Below are 18,244 nucleotides of genomic sequence, written 5' to 3'. Positions count from 1 at the left end.
TTAAGAACAACCATCACATAATATAAATCTCTTGTTTCCATATACTGGAGAACCTTTTATTTAACCTCATCCTATATGGCCTTATGTATCTATGTTTTGAGCTATTGTAATCCTCTGCTAGGAGAGTCCTAGATGCGTACTAATTATTACAAATGAGGGAAACCATTGAGCCTATGTACCTTTGGGTCTTCTACCAAGTTCTTTAAGGATTAGCTCTGAAGGAATAGGGGCATATAAGAAATAATTCTGATTGCATTTGCATTTTTATGATAGCAAAATATATGTTTAAGCCTTTAACCTTATAGTCATATTCTTAAATTTGTTGGTTTGTTCTACTTTGTAAATGAGCTAATCATTTCTGAATAATTGCAACTTCACTAAGAACCAGTGTACAGAGGCATATGCCTGCTCTCTGAGCAACTCCTACTTTGGAAGTAGAGATAGGGATTGTGTTTCAAAGCCAACCCAGACAGTAGATAAGCTGTATGGTTTGGCAGATGCCTAACATCCCAGATATGTGGGAGACAAACAGAAATATCTGAAGCGAGTCTCAGTACCTGGAGTGCAAGAGGTGGCAAAGGTGGCAAAGCACTCGAGTTCATAACTAGTATCACAAAATTAAAACAAAGAAAACCTATGAAACAGTGAAGGGTGCTAGAATGTCACGCAGTAGGGCAGCAAGTTGGTTCCATTTAATGATGTATTGGCTCACACATCTATACCACCAATAGGCATGGAGCAGACACTCAGTTGAATGTTTCTCGCATCTTTCTTGAATTTACTTACAAGGCAGTGTCTGTGCTCATTCTTTAGGGTGCTTCTTTGTCCTACCAGCTACTTATGGGTATTAGTATTTTATTTTCTTGATGGGATGTCTAAAAGCAGATGAAAGAAGTTGTTTATTACCAGATTTCTCGGTCCTGTGCACAGTACGTGTACCATAGATTTATTACTGGGCTTTCCCACTGAACTGGACTCTATAAACATTCAATAAGTCATTCTCTTTTAATGAATAAGGACAGTAGTCTTGCAGTGGGGTGATGACTCCCCTCCCATCATACAATCTGTGCATTTCCTTCTCCACTGTAATTTCCAAAATTATATGAAGAGTTTAACATTTTCCCTGGACCTTTTTGTATTTCAAAAGAAAATTAACCAAGGGACAGCAGTCCCTTGGTTATCTCATATTGTTACAGTATCTCACTTTGTTATCTGATATATTGGATTTATTTGTATTTGGTTATTTGAAATTGGATAGGGAAGGGGGAAAACCAAGATGGGGTGGTGGAGGGGAGGGTAATGGGGACCAAGACATGTGAAAGGGTATCAATATATGTGAATTAATGCACCTTCTATCTGGCAAGTATCATGTAACCCTTTTATCAATTACAATAAAAAAAAAACCTAAAGAAGCTTTACTGTCAAATAGGCCTATTTTAAATTAATAAACAATATTTGAATTACAAAAAAAAGAAAATTAAGTCACCGTGTGGGAGGAATGGAATGATTAGCAACCACATACCTTAGTGAGTAAAATCTACTACTCATATTTTGCAGATGGTAACAATTTGAGGAATATTTATTGGGGACTCAATAAGCTATGTAGACAGAGGCAACTGGGAAGTTTTGGTGTTCAGTGAGAAGCTGAATAAGACATCTGTGGTTAGATATGTGGTAGAATTATAGGAGACATTTTCTAGATGAAAGGAAAGCTAAAAGTCTGGGTAAAATTTTGTAGGTAGTGTACCAAAACATGCTGAAATTTAGGGTTGGAAAAATTACTTTGAGCCTGGCTTGAAGCTCTAGTTCTCCTAAAGACTTGTTGTTATTACTCTTAATGATTAGCTTTTGACCAGTGAATTATGTGGGAATTTGACTATTTTGCCAACTCTCTCATTACTTGTTTCTGCTTGCACACCTGTCATAATCCACGCTCCAAAACACAGTATAATTATAGGATTCAAGTGCTGCTCTCTGTCCAAACTCTTTAAGGCATTAAGCTTAGAGCTTTGAAAATGCCACCAGTTTCTATGGAGCAAAGAAAATTTTCCTTAATTGAGGCCAGAATTTTTTTTTAAACAGAAGCATTTGTAAAAGGAGGCTGCACATACAAAATAATAAAGGGTAGGGACAAAGGGTTATAATAAAAGTCTCTTAAGAACACAAAATGTCTGACTACATATGGCACTACATTTTTGAATTTTAAACACAGTCCTTTAAGTCCTCTGAGGACACATGGGCTGCTTATCTAACCCAGAACAGAAAACAGAAATGTTACTTGATTAAATACCACCTGAACATGTATGATGAGAGCTGTAGCAGATCTCAGTGGACCAAAATGAGAGCAAAGGAATTCAACAACATAAGCCATTTATACTGACAGAATTAGATTTATGGCAAAGTGACCTTTTTGTATTTCTCACTGGTATATGGCCGCTACTGAAATGGTAACACTTAATGTCTTTTGGCTTGAGCTTTTAGTGGTCTGTCTTTTCAAACCTCCCCTCTCCTTAGTTATTGTAGATTGCTTAGCAGTTGTCAGTGAGCGAAACACTGAGCTCTATGGTGTGCGTATAGACCACAATTGGTCTCCCGATACCCAGTTCTTACTCTTTTTTATCAGATAAGTTTCCTTAAATTCAGCTGTCTGTCCTGCATTGCCTGGTCATCCAGTCTCCTGTGTGGATCCATGTGCTGTTCAGCTATGTTCTGTGGAGCATTAGGGGAAATGATGGGAGCTGTTTTCAGACCATACCTCACACTTCTTCTGCAGATGGAAATGGAGAATGGAGCAAAGAAATAGAATAATGACTGGCCTTCAGTTTCAAATATGTGGATGAAGCTAATAATAGTATCCTCCAGGGTTCTGACTAGGGAATAGAAATCGTGCCAGGAAGCCACTGCATTCAATGATTTAATAAACACTTACAAAATAATTAGGCGCTTGGGAAAAGAGTGCCAAAAGTACAATCAGAGGACCATGAAAGTGCAACGTGCTTTAAGGTCACATTGCCATATTTGTAAGACAGATGGGAAAGGCTGCTGCCACTCTTCTTTTCCCCTCTGATATCCCCTTGACTGTCCCATGACTCTCGAGTAGTATGCAGAACAAGGATTCTACAAACACCCAATGCTTGAGAGCTACCACAGCAGCCAGTGCTTTAAGGAGCTGACTCTGCTTCTCTTCCACCTCTCAAATAACATGTCTATCTCTCATTGGTACACCCAATATAGTATGTAGAATCCTAGCTGTTAGGCCATGTGGAGACTATAGTTATCTGCTTTCTAACCACTATGATAAAGAGGTTAGATTATACTCAGCTGCCTAGAGACAGAACCTAAACAGGCAGAGCCCACAAAGAAGGCTCTGATGACAAAGTATTTTCTCATGATTCCATAGTAATTCCAGGACTGAATACTTTAATTTAAACAAGAAAGAAATAACCTCCCTCAATGTCTACTCTGCTATAATTGTTTGTGATTGTATTGAATTCACATTGTCTTAGAAAGGGGTGCCACAGTTTACATATAAGATTAGATTAGTGTGAGTGACCAGGTAAGAAGCCTTCACGGCAGGTTGGAAAGCCAGTGGTCCCGATGATGTCTTTGCTAACATTTGGGAGCAGCACTCTGAAAGGTCCCTTGGAGAGCAGTCTATCTGCCTATTAAGGATAAGCTTTAAGGAAAAGAGTAAGCAGAATTTAGAATGTTGGGGTTTTCTTGTTGTTGTTACTTTTGACACAGTCCTTGTAGTAAGATATTCACTTAGGGTAGAATTGGCTTGGCTGCAAGCAGAGATAAAGAAAATATTGCTAAGCTAAACTGCACCACCCCTCCTCTAGCTGTAATGCTCATGGACAGAGAGGCTGCATGTTTAAAGCCTTTCAGGAGTTAAACAGCCAGTTGCCTATCAGCCAGAAGAATACTAATTTTAGCAGCAGTAAAGCCATATCTAAGGTAACTATGAGAACAGAGCTAGCAGCAAAGATCAGATGAAAATTCCTGTCTTTTATTATGTTTATAGTGGTGGGCTGAACTGCTACCTTTCCGACCCTCCAATTTGTATATTGAAGTTCTGACTTCCAATGTGACTATCCTTGGCTTTAAGAGCTTTAACGGTATGTAAAGATTAAGTCAGTGGGATAAGATTACTGTTACAGGAAGTGTGGAAGACATTCTCTGGCTTCTCTTTCTCCCTCTACTCACTATTTCTTTCACTCTCCTCTCCCTCTCTCTACCCTCTTTGTGTGTGTGTGCACAGATTTGAAGATGTAACTAGCTTCCCTGCAGTCAGACTCTCCCATCCATAGACACATGGCACATCTTGATCTTGGACTTGCAATCCTTGAGCTATGAGGAAATAAGCTTCTGTTTAAGCAACACAGTGTGTGCTATTTTACTGTGGAGGGCCAACAAGATCAATCCAGTTGCTGGAACAGTAGTAATCTCCCTGTTGTAATGACATGATAGTTATCCCATGTTAGTAATCTACTGGCTTGGTAAAGCCAGTGGGCAACTGAACACAGCTAGAGATGGATAAATAAAAGTCAAGGTTTTTTTATTCCCACAATTATGCCTAGATAACTTTTTTTTTGGCTTTAGTGATTTGTACTTGATATTGACTGGAAGTGAACATTTTTTGAGAAGCTTTTTGAAGTTGACTATTTTAGAATTTTCTCCTTTTCCCAGTGGGGAAATTTATTCCTGCTTTACCATTGGTCACCACAGAGAGGCAGATAGTCTGTGTTTTATTTTGTGGGATGTTAGATCACAAGAAATTTTATTGTTTAGGCATCTTAAACTTGGAACTGGATACTGACATTGCATAGAACTTTGTCACTGAGTTTCTTGGAGAGAGAATATGATCCACATATGAGAAGAATGAATTTATAAGTGGACAAAGAGAGTCAGTGTGTCAGGCCTAATGCTGTCTCTTAGTATTTGTTATACTATGATATAGGTCCCAGTATTTGTCTCACCATAACCCAGGAGAGACCTCATTTCTCAGTTTATTTTGCTCTTAGATGGCTTGCTTTGTAACTCACTTCTTGCCAGAGGTACTTGAGCAGAAATGGAAAGAAACTTCCTTAAATATAATACATATACCATGTTCTTTACCTCTTCTCTGTTACTTTCCCAGTCTGTTTCTTGATATGCTGATAATCACCATCATCACCTGTAAGAGACTGACTATTTTTAGTGATTATCTTTTATTTTTCCCAGGAAATTTAAAATTAAATTAAAAAATAGAAAGCTCTAGTAATTAGTGTTTGTCAGTAGAGTGCAGAGCATATTATAGAATCATGAAAGAAATGACGATTATTTTTTTCTGAATCAGAAAGTGAAAAAAATGTTCAGAGTGTTTTACTGACTTTAAATCTAGTTAGCACAAAAATCTTAGTTTTAGGTGTGAAAATGATCATGCATTCCCCCTGAAGTGCAAAACTAATATTTAAACTCAACTTACATGAATTTTAAATCTTGGAAAGGAAGCAAAATAAACATAGGGGAAGGATTTAATTATAATACAAAATACCTCATTCGATTTTTTTTCAATTAAGAAAGAATTAGATGCAACTATCTCAACTTTGGTTTATAGTCTTTGTTTTTCCTCTAGTTTTGCCTTAAGTAATGGAAAGGATTACTTCTCAGTAGTAATTTAAGTAGAATTACTTGCTAAAAAATTCTTACCAGGACTGGTAAAAAAGAATTGCTTTAAGGTGCCCTAATCAGAATATTTTGAAGACAATGACTATCAAAACATAAACACAAACCCTGTAGATACATCCATTTTTTGCTTAAAAATTTTTATGGTACTGGCCCAGGGATTTGTGCAAGCTAGACAAGCACTCCATCACTAATCTATGCCCTCCAGTATATATATATATATCTATATATATATATTGAGAAATATCACTTCTATAAATATATATGCATATATCTCAAATTGTCTAAAATTCATAACTGCAGATTTTTAAACTATTTTATTTCAGACCTTTATTAATAGGTGCTTGCAGTTTATTGCCTTTTTCTGAAAAAAATCAAGTTGTAAATTTTATCACAAATTAAAAATGAAGTTCTTAAAAATCTCAACTTGACCAGATACAAAACAATTTAAAAACCTTTAAAGGTCTATTGAGCAAAACCAGGCTTTTTTTAAAAACACGTTTGCCATTACCAAAAAGAGACGTCTTTAGATAAAAATAATACAACCCCCATGCTGCATAGATAATGCAGATAGTTCTAGTTATTTGGTCAACTGGCAAAAAGCAAGCCCTTAAGGTCTTCAGCTCCAATCTTTTGTTCATTTCTTATTGCTGGAATTTCATATTCATTTCTTCTTGGATGACTAACCGGATGAGGGTAAAGATAGTAAGCCAGCATTTCCTCAGCCCCGCCCTGCTCAGCCTTGGGAGCAGACAAATTCTTAGCTGGTGGATCAGCTGCTTTTGTCTCTTTGCCATCTTGTGGTTTAAGGTTCCCTGGGCGTCTGCTGTGGAGTTTGATGTTATTGAAGGAGAAAAGGGTGCGGAGGCAGCAAATGGTCCTGGTGGAGTTCCTGTTCAAGGCAGTCAATATGCAGCAGACCGTAACCATTATAGATGCTATCCACGTTGGGGTCCTCCACACAATTACCAGCAGAACTACCAGAAGAGTGAGAGTGGGGAGAAGAACAAGGGATCAGAGAGTGCTCCCGAAGGCCAGGCCCAACAATGTCCACCCTACTGCAAACGAAGGTTCCCACCTTACTACATGCAGAGACCCTCTGGGCGTCGACCACAGTATTCCAACCCTCCTGTGCAGGGAGAGGTGATGGAGGGTGCTGACAACCAGGGTGCAGGAGAACAAGGTAGACCAGTGAGACAGACCAAGATTCCGTAGAGGCCCTCCTCGCCAAAGACGGCCTAGAGAGGATGGTAATGAAGAGGATAAGGAAAACCAAGGAGATGAGACCGAAGGTCAGCAGCCACCTCAATGTCAGTACCGCCGTAACTGCAGACTTTATAACTGGCAAAAATACTACCCCAATCTAATGTTTCTCACTATATGTGCTAATATTTTACATTATTTGGCAGAATATCCTTTGTGTAATACCGGTGTATGATGATATTGCTATATTCCTTTATGGAGGTAGATATCAGGTATATGACTACTAAGCATTGTCTTCTTCCTTTCATTTCAATGATGGCAAAAGTAGCCCTAATGCTCTTAAAGAGTGAATAAAGCAGCAAAGACGGGAAATAAAATGACTAAGACATATGACCAGAGATACCTCTGGTGCATTTCTGGATTTAGTGAACATTTCTGAGGAAAATTCAAAATAAGACATATAATAAAGTATCATTTCTTCCTTTGCTCTTTAGGGTTTATATCTTTACTGCACTAATTTTGAGTTACCATCTCTTGTCCTAATGTATCACCCTTCTGCTTTGACAAAAGAACTGTCATTTTTATGAAAGCTCTCATGGACCCTGCGTCTCAGTGAGTTAGATTAATCATTAGGCCTACATGGCAAGAGGGTGGGGCTGCCAAGAAGAGACCTGAAGTAATATTCTGGGGCAGAGGTGGGGAAGAGCAGGGTCAAATGTATCATCTTGAGAGAAAAAGGAAAGGTATGAATACATTATTCAAAGACTGGGAAATCATCAAGCTCAGCTCTGCTAATACAAGGAAAGCTCTCATTCTTTTTGCCCTATTTTAGATTATTTTCTGAGTGTGCTTTATAAGGATAAAAGACAAATCCACTCTGTGGCTAATGCAAGAGTTGACTATGTATATCATAACTCAGAGACCTTCACTGTATTACCATTTTAAAACTGAAGGGGGAAAGTAGAATATCCAGGATAAAGATATTCAGTTTGGATGATTCTTTTTTTCTCCTTCAAACAAAACATCCTAAGTGATGTATCTTATTAATCCCAGAATGAATAAAGTATTTGTCCATACTGTTACCTAAAATGTAGTCAAGCTAATCAATCTTGGTCCTTGAGTCCAACATGAAAAGAATTCAGGCAAGATGTGAACATAGTGAAGATGACAGATCAGTTTAGTAGAGAAGAAATACATCAGAGAAAGAAATCCCTTGGCCTAAGTATGCCACAGGAAGGCGGCACTAAAGATCACCTTTAATCATCATCTTTCTTTTGTCTCTTTGGAGATATAACTTGGCCTTCTGTTAAGTGAGGAGAATTGAGGGCAAGGTGTGATGGTTAATCATGTTTAGTCATTGACAAATGGTCTTCACAATAGAAATCATTACTACCAGGGAGGTGAGTAGGCCTTTTCTGGATTTCAAAGTGAGTGCAAGAGAGAACAGATCAGGGACATTAAATCTTCTCCAGGACCAGCCAGAGAGACAGTCTTACCAAATGACATTTGATTTCCAGGGCATGGTTTACTGGTCTAGCAAAGATCTATTGTTTAGAACTTTTGTTTGACCTGCCTTGGCTGGAATGAAGCTATTATTAATTTTCAGATGAATGGAATACTGAAAATCTTGTAACATTTTATGTTCTGACCTTGGTGTTCACATAGGCTCTAAGTATGGAAAGGTGACAGTTACGGTTCTTTCTCCCAGACTTTGTGATTTTAGTTTATTTAGGTTCTCTTTATGTTTTCTATCACTCATGGCTAAATTTCACCTATTCACACTTGTGGCATATCCATTTTTATAATACTTTTTAACTATTTTCTACTCATAGGAATAAAAATTAGAGGTTGTTTTGGCCGGGAGTGTGGCCTAGTGGTTAAAATGCTTGCCTAGAATGCACAAAGACCCGGATTTGATTCCTCGGTACCACATACATAGCAAAAAGCCGGGAATGGTGCTGAGGCTCAAGTGGTAGAGCTCTAGCCTTGAGAAAGTCCAAGGACAGTGCTCAGGCCCTGAGCTCAAGCCCAGGACTGGCAAAAAAAAAATTAGAGGTTGACAACATGAAAGAAAATGGTTTCTTTAGGATTGATGCTACCTTTTGGTGAGTCCAAGTCAGATAAGAAAATAATTCCTAAATTCTCAACAAATGCTCCAAATATGTTACTAGAAATTTAGGGAAATTTACCTTTATCCTTGTGTTTGACAAGAGAAGAATTCAGGTGAGAAATGAACATAATGAAGGTGATAAGATTTCCTGAAAAGATCTGTGGCAGTAAGAGAGCACATGACACAGATATCCCACAGGAAGACAGCACTGCTGTATAATCTTGCACTGTCCTCAGGAATAGAGACTGGCCTTGGGTTAAATAAAGGCAGTGAAGACAATTTACTGGTGGATAGGTCGCCTTTCTGTTCTTTTAAAAATCATAGCCCCATCCCATATCTTCATTCTTTTTCCCTTATTCAAAACTTCCTTGTTCTTTTGTAGGCCTCAGATCAAATTTATCACCAAGCAAGTTTGCATTTTTAGCTAATTCTGTCATCTGCAAATTGTATAGGCCCAAATCCCCTGACTTCTTTCTTTTTTTTTTTCACTAACTTCTGTCATATTATGGATTTTGTTGTTTCTTTCTTAGAGTTGCTTTTCACCAACTACGTATGTCTTAAAGTAATGATAGAAATGACATGCCACCCAGTGAAATATATTTGGTGTGTGGTTATAATCAGGGAAAAGAAAGGAGAGTTGTTAGTAGGAAAAATCACCTATCGTTTATCCAAGGTCATTTTATTGGTAATTTAGAAATCAGGTGAGCAGATGTCAGCCTCTCACTTTCCACAAAACAGAGCTGGTGATTCTATCCTCTAATCCTGAGAAACCTTACCAGGCAGTTCTGAGACACTTAGTTTGGTCAGGCCTCAGGTTCCTCACCTGGGAAATGGAGACTGTGATAGCATTTGCCTCTGCAAGTGAACACAGTAGTTGAGGCAATGTATGTGAAGATCTCTAACAGGCTGATAATATGTAATAAAAGCATAATAAGTGTTTTCTACTTCAGCACAAGGGCAAGGTTCAGAGATACTATCAGACTTATTTTATAGACAAGGATTCTGATATCTAAAAAGATGTAAGTGACTAATTCTAGTATTACTATCAGCAGGCGGAGGAATGGATGGTAATATCTAGATATTTTTCTCTTGCTTGGAGTTCATTTCAATAAATATCTAGACTTTTAACTCAATACTTCAATTTTAATGTTCCAAATCTATCTATCAATCCATCTATGCATCCATCTAACTATCATCTGTCTATCTGTCCATCTATCATTTCATTTTATTTTCATTTGTGGTGATGAAGATGGAACTCAGAGCCTCACTTGCTAGGCAAGCACTCTATTACATAGCTATTCCACCAAACCTGTTTTAATATCTTAATGTTCTCATGACTTATTAAAAATTCAACTAGAATTACCTTTTGAATGTCAATGAACAGTTCATTTTTATATTATCCTTTTCTACTTAACTATAAAAGTCAGCAAAGGCCAATTTTTTTGATGAAACAAAGTTCTATTTCTTATACTGTTAGTCACTGAAATGGAATAATTACTTTAGAGGCAATATTTATGAATTACTGAGGCTTGTCATATGATATCATAAATACCTCAAGGTTATCCTTTTAGATTTAAAAATATACCTGAATTTTGATGCCCATATAAATAAAAATGACACTATACTCTACTCAACTCTATGATCTTATTGATAAAAGGAAATTTTACAGTCCAAAGTGATTTGGTTTTGAACATCTTGATTTATTTATAGCACTCAAGTAACAAATAACAATGCCAAACAGTGAAGGTTTGAGGATCTAGTTTGAAACAGCTAAAAATACATTATTTTACTATATTAGTACCTACACAACCAGAATTCCAATTAACACTACTCCTCTTTGCTATACTAATGAAATGTGAGATTTTAAAAAAGCAAGAAATAAATCAAAGTTGTTTTCAGACATATCAATGAGAAACTAGCAGTGGACCTTGCCACAGGTGGTAATGTTGGACTGTCTGACAGCATCACAGGTTGGGTGACATTTTCTGAGTTCTTGCTGTGCTTTGAGTATAAAATAAAACTCATGAAAAATGTGATCTTTCCTTTGCAATAACTCCAGGTCGGAATATAAAGGGGAATATTAAACTATTTCTAAAGTACGAAACATTTTCCCAGATATTTTGAAAACCAATGAGTAGATACCATTATAAATGAGACAGCAAGTGGGTCAGATTAATCAAAGAAGGCAGTCATTAGGTGTAGAGCAGAGAGAGAGAGAAATGGAAACATCTACTTATGAAATCTGTTTTATTCACTAGATGGAACATCTTACTTAAAAGATCTTGTAAAACAAAAACTTGAACTTTATAGATGCTAGTAATTTCCTATGTGCCCTAAGGTTTATTAAACGTATCAAGCTGTGTTTTGTCTTTTAGAGTGTGAGCTACTTAAAAGCAGAGGTTATACTTAGACTTTGCCATCCTGCACATGGACAAACAGACTAAAATTTTAATTAGGGCATGTGGAATCAGTTACTGAGTTTCAATCAACTGAACTGCATAGGATGCAGTGCAAAAAGGTGTGAGTGTGTGTGTGTGTGTGTGTGTGTGTGTGTGTGAGAGAGAGAGAGAGGGGGGGGAGAGGGAGTGTTTGGGGGCAATTTATAACAAGTACAATATTGCAGATGGTTGTAGGGGCAAGGACAATCCTATTTACGTGAATGACAGGTTGTTAGTGAACTAAAACATAGCTCCTAATGTCTGATTTCTTTCACCTATTTCAAAAAATCTTTATTCAGCTCATGCAATGATGAACTGAGACATATAATCTAAGTGATAATGGGGGAGAAAGTTGACCTGTATCTTAAAAGACACTTGAACATGGAAGACTGGCCAGTGCAGACTGTGAGGCACAGGTGTTCCCTGCTTCGTGCTGGCAGTAGTGCGTCTCTGACAGGCTGCTGCTCTGGGCACAATCTGAGGCTTCCAGGTGGTCTTCAGGGAGAACCCACACTGCTGCCAAGTTATTCTGCTGAGGTCAAAGAGAGGGCTTGGGCACAAAACCAGGGATCCATGGAAGCAAAAGTGAATTATTAGAAGTGCAAGAGCTGGCATTTGGGAAAATAATCCCTGACTAGTGATAAAGAAATGATTAATTCTTTCAGGACAGTTGTACTTTATTTAATGCTACTTTAAGGTCAGTGGAGACTTTGAATGAGTATTAAAGATTTTATTGTTAACACTTTAACATACTGTTTACTTAAGTTTTAGAATATGAGTGAATCTCTACATCTTAGGAACACAATTCTAAAGAATTTCACCATTCTACACTGTTTTTGAAGTCTGAAGACAGACCATGGACAGTTGTCCACATACCCTTTAGTTTAGCTCGTGCTAGACTCTGTAAACTTCAGGCTCTTGAAAAATGGTGGGGATTTTTTTTAAGTCATAGCCTGACATTCTAGCCCATCTTGGTACAGAAGAACCATAAGCCAGAATATCAATAAGAAAGATGAGGTCACATCATTATCAAGCCTGCTCTCCTTTTCACCCCATAATGCTTCTGTATAGTGAATGATTATCGTTCATCAACATCACCCATTTGACTTTTGTGCATCTTCAAACACTCTAGGATTGTTTATCTTTGCTTTATGGTTTACAATGGCTATTTTACACCCCCAACTCTGTATACTCTAAGTTCTTTATTTTCTTTTTTTAATTTTTTATATCCTTAAGTTCTTCAAGTAGCTTTCCCTCTTCCCTTTTTGAAATAAGAATATATATTAAATCCATGCTACTTTCAACAACTATAGGCAACATTTGAACATATTTCTCAACACTTTTGTGTGAGTCTTGAGAGCATTATAAATGGATTGTGTGTTATGTTCGGAGAACAATCCTCTGAGCACCTTTTCTTGCAGGATGTTCTGTCTCCACATCACAGGGCTTCTCAGCCTGTCTTGCCCCCTTGCTGAGTTCAATTTCTTCTTTGAGGTCTACAGAACTCCTGTAGACCTCTACCACTCCATAGTTTCACAGAACACTATAAAAAATGTACTTAGTTTTCTCTTTGCAGTGCTAGGCTGGGTATTGATTTACATGTGTAAATCCTTTCCTATTGATCTGTTTATTCTCTTTTAAGTAAATTGAAGTTCTGTTAAATTGGGAGAAACAAAAATGTATATCGTCGAAGTCACTTACTTGGGAAGTGAAATGACACTAAGTAGAAAGGCATTCTTTCTAGTACATGCCATTACAGTTTTCTTTATTCCTGCCTCATAACTGTTAGGTTAGTGGAGTTGAGTGGATAATTGTATGGACTCTATTTTAGTCTGAATAAATGTCCATTTATTGTGTGCAGTTATAATAATGTCATATATATATCATTATTTGAATTTCAATGGACATTTCATGAGGTTTCACTTTCTAATTTATGCTGAAGCCTTATGAATGTACCTTTTAGTTTTTAATGTTCATATTTCTGTGTGTGTGTGTGTTTGTGTATATGTGTGTTGTAGTCTGGAAGTTTGAACTCAGGGCTATAGACTTGCTATGCAGGCATTTTACCAGTTGAGTCATGTCTCTTATACCCCCCTGGCCCAGCTCCCATTTTTTTTTTTTTGCTTTAAGTTATTTTTCAGATGGGATCTTGGATTCTCCCTCTCCCTCTAGGATATTTTTCAGATTCAAATGCCTCTTTCTTCCTACTTTCTTCCTCTTCTACTTCCTACACTGCTTAGATTATAGGTGTGAGCCACCATGTCTGGTTCTTTGATCAGGAGGAGGATTTCATGGGCTTTTGACCCAAGCTAGACATGCTCAATAGTTGTTATATTGGTCTGGGATTGCTAACTCAGCTCATGATGGATGGAAACCAATGCCACCATGCTTTTAAAAAGCCTATTAAAATTATTTCCATAAAGATATATTAAAATTATTTCCATAAAATAATTTACATTTATAATATTGTGGTGGTTGTTTCATCACTGTAATGAAATAGCTGGGACAAACTAGTGCAAGGAGGAAATATTTAACTTTGGCTCATTGTTTTAAAGGGTGCCATCTCTGGACAGCTGGCTGTGCTTCTTCTGTGGTGAGACAGAACATTATTGCAAAAGAACATAGCAAAGAAAAACTGCTTATTTTGGGGGAGTGAGGGAAGGGAAGCAGGGGAGAGGGAGGAGAGAAGCAGAACGGGGAAGAGAGAGGGATCAGGAAAAAACACACTCTTTGTGATGATCCTTATTGATCTACTTCCATCAGCTGCAGCCTACTTCCTAAAAGACCATTCTGCTATGAATTCGTAGGTATATGCATCTATTGCTGTGAGTGGCAGCCTCAGGATTCAGCCCACTCTCAAAAGCATTACCAGCTGGGGACCACTGCTTCAACATGTGAGCATTCTGCAGGGGACAGTTTACATTCAAACCATGAGATATACTAAAAATTTAATTGATATTTATATGCACATGCATCTATATGTATATATACATATGCAATTCTAGGGCTAGAAATCTGTTTATGCTCAAAGCTATTGCTCTACCGCTTGAGCCACAAAACTAATTCTAATTTTTTTCTGAGTAGATTATTGGAGCTAAGAGTCTCATGGGCTTTCCTTCATGGGCTGAAATTGAACCTCTGTCCTCAGATCTCAGCCTCCTGAGTAGCTAGGATTACAGGCATGAGCCACCAGCACCCAGTTACAAACCATTTTATTTATCAATAAAAATAATACTACTGGACAACTTAATAAGCTTGTACATCACAAAAATTAGAAATATAAATAATGAAGACTTTGTTATAAATAGGAATGGTATGTTTCCATTATAGAACATATTTCTGAGTTTTGAGATTTTTCAATATTACATATTTTCTGAAAGGAAAAAATGTAAGAAATATGATTTGCTTTTCATATTGTTTATCTCTTGATGTATAAATATATATATAATATATATGTAGGTTACTGCTTGGTGTTTATATGTGTGTACATATATACACATATGCATATGTATATTCAGCTCTAAAGCTTCTGTGAACCTATCCTATATAATAATGGGAAGCAGAAAACATTTTTCTATGAATAACCCATTTTTTTATGGGCTAATAAAAATAAAGCATCGCATTGAGCACGTCAGTTGTAAATGCTGGTAGGAAACATAGCAGAAGCTTTTTTATTCTTTCTTAAAATACTTTATTTTTGAAAGACATAAAGGTTGGTGAGGTGATGGCATTTTCTATGCTGGAGTGTCAAATGTGAGCTATGGTTTTGCTGTATCTTTCCGTTCTCTTCCTCCTCACCAGCTGTGTGGATCACATGTCTGAGTCCAGTGTTCTAGAACTCAAGAATCTTAGCTTTGAAGAAGACATACAGTTCATATTCTTCAGCAGCCAATTTGTCTTGATGAAAATGGAAGGAAACTTTGTGAAATCATATTCTCAGATGAATTTTCACACAAGTTGTAGAGTTTTCTGACCATATGCCAATAAAAGTTGGATTGTGCAAGTTAGTAAAAATTTGTTAACACCAGGAAGATGAAAGTGGCTGTGATATTAATATCCTTGAGGCTAATTTTCTGTCACATTTCAAGATCCATTTAAAGTGTAGAGTCCAAAGGCTTACTATCTTTGAGTATAAAAGATTTTTCAGAATTAATGTGTTTCCAGTATTTTATAGTTAAGGAAAGGTATTTGGTTTTTGCACTATTTCTTCATTGTAGTGGTAGTTATCATTTTGAGTTCTCTTATTTCTCTCTTTAAGTTAAATATAGTATTAAGTTAGGATTTTAAGTGATTGTTTTTGCTTTAAAAATGAGGTTTCTATCTGGTTCACATAAGTGCATAATAGGCTATACATCCCAGGCCTGTAATGGTCAAAAGCTGCTACTGTCTCATGGTCATTTTAATATATAATACAATGGAGAAATTAAACTAATTCTTTTTCAATTGATAGCATCCAGGGAAAATACTGAAATGTGATTTTAGTAAGATGTCTTGACACAATAAAAACCATTGTAATTATTTTTATATTTAAAAATTTTTAAATGGAGATATGCATTCTAATCAGACCTTAGGAGAGGTTCATACAAAACTTCAATATCACCTGAAGAATTAGGAAACTTCAATATCACCTGAGGAAATAACACTGACTCTGCATCTTAGTCATTAATTTGAGGTAAAATGTATAAAGACAATTGCAAAAGATCTGCAAGTTATGAAGTAATTCCTTATTTCCACACATATTTATTCTCAGAAGAAAATAATGACACTTGTCTGGTCACATCTACTTGGTTACCTTGAGAAATTTATAGTTGTACTTTAATCCATGGGATAATAATCACATTACTTTTTTCCCCTAGAAATTTATGCAATTACCCTTCACCCATCCTTTTTTTAAAACAATTTTTGCTTTATTTTATTTATTTTCACTATTTCATTGTTATTGTAATGGTGATGTACAGAAAGAAAATGAGAGAAGGTAGCAATGTACTCACTACCTTATATATTTAACTATAATCCTTCTGTATACCACATTGACAGTAAACTTAAATTAAAGTAATAAAAAATAATACATTTCTTTTTGAGCAGTGTCAGCTCTTTCCCCACTTCCTTCCAGTTTTTCCATCCTGGCCACCCTCACTCCTGACCCAAGTAAAGCTCATTTTCAATAGTGTGTCTAGTGAGTAGTACTGCTGCATTTGTTCACCAAAATATTTTTTATTATCTTTGAATAGTTGTACAAAGAAGTTGCCAGTCAACCATTCACAAAGCAATTTATGAATACAATGTCATCACATTCAAAAGTTTCACCTATACATTTCAACCCCCTCCTTCCCTTTGCTTATCTTTTTTTTCCCCCAGTCCTGGGCTTGAGCTCAGGGCCTGAGCACTGTCCTTGGGTTTTCTCAAGGCTAGAGCTCTACCACTTGAGCCACAGCACTACTTCCGGCTTTTTTCTATGTATGTGGTCCCAAGGAGTTGAATTCCGGTCTCTTCGTGCATGCTAAGCAAGCACTCTACCACTAGGTGAACTCCCAGCCTCCCTTTGCTTATCTTAATGTTAGCTCATATATTGATTTTTTTGCCATTTAACACAACACTTTATGTGTACAGCATATCTGATTTGTGTCACCACTTCAACATTTTCATCTCCCGTTGATCCACTCCTCTTATATTTCTCAATTCTGTGATGTCTACAATAACACCTTGCCTGCATTCTCCCTTTCCCTTCATTCTTCTACCCCATTCCCCTTGCCCTCACCCTCCCCTCTTACAAGTGCCCATTTTCTGGTACTTATTTTGTTGGGCTTGACATAGTCGTTTTTTTTAAAAATTGCATTGTGGTATTTGGCTTTTACACAGAGTCAATTACATTTCAGTTAGTTCATTTGTAATCTCTTGCTTACCACCCAGTGTGTCTCTTTGTATGTTTATAGGCATATTCTAGCTACCACAAATGAGGGACAACAAGCAATGTGTGTTTCTTTGGATCTGGCTTACTTCACTTAACATACTTTTGTTTGGCCAAATCATTCTATTTCCTTATAAACGGCACAATAATATTCTTTCTGATGTATGTGCAGAATTCCATTGTGTATATAGACCACGATATCTTGTTCCATTTGTTCATTGAGGGGCATCTGGACTTACTCTATATCTTGGTTATGGTGAGGGAACTCTCCAGGAGCTCTTGTGTATTTAAAGTTCAACTGAGCTTTTATTGAACTGCCTTACTAGCTAAAGATTTGCACAAATATGCGATTTCTCTGTTATGGAGTAAATGTGTATGCATGCTTTAAATTAATATGGTGACACCCGACTGTGATATACTTAGAATTGGACATTGGGGATTAACTGATTTGGAGTAGGTTACAGGGATGAAGAGATCCTAATGTTGGCATTAATGGCCTTTGAAGAATAGGAAGAGAAAAAGATTTTCCTGAAAGCCAGGAAGCTACTCACTAGGACGCAAGTCTTTCACCACTCACATGTTTGTGTGTCTTTCGAGTCAGCAGAGCTGTGGATAAAAGTTTCTTATGCTGAAGACAATCTCGGGTATTTTATTAAATCAACATAAGCATGTTAAGATAATGACATCTGTAGTTCAATGAAAAGCAAATTTACCCTCTGTTTTTGAGTGTGTCTTCCTCTCATTGTATTTAACTAGCTAGATCAATCTTTAATTTACTTTGAGCCATCATCCATATTCAATTCATGAAGACCACAGGACACCAGGCACTATTGTTTTATTCACTTTTAAACTAACTGCCTCTGAGAATTATTTTTAAATGTCAGAAGCTTAACAAAAGGTAAACTAGAAAATGGTGAA

General features: G+C 36.8%; 1 pseudogene; it reads left to right on the top strand.

The window, feature by feature from the left end:
* Positions 1-6,357: 6,357 nt before the first annotated feature.
* Positions 6,358-7,105, top strand: LOC150063426 (uncharacterized; annotated as a pseudogene).
* Positions 7,106-18,244: the final 11,139 nt, after the last annotated feature.

This window comes from Megascapheus bottae, chromosome 5 (assembly GCF_031878675.1).
Source record: "Megascapheus bottae isolate mThoBot1 chromosome 5, mThoBot2.hap1, whole genome shotgun sequence".
Lineage (NCBI taxonomy): Eukaryota > Metazoa > Chordata > Mammalia > Rodentia > Geomyidae > Megascapheus > Megascapheus bottae.
Note: the sequence above shows the minus strand (reverse complement) of the source record. Positions and strands in the feature narration are given on the sequence as shown.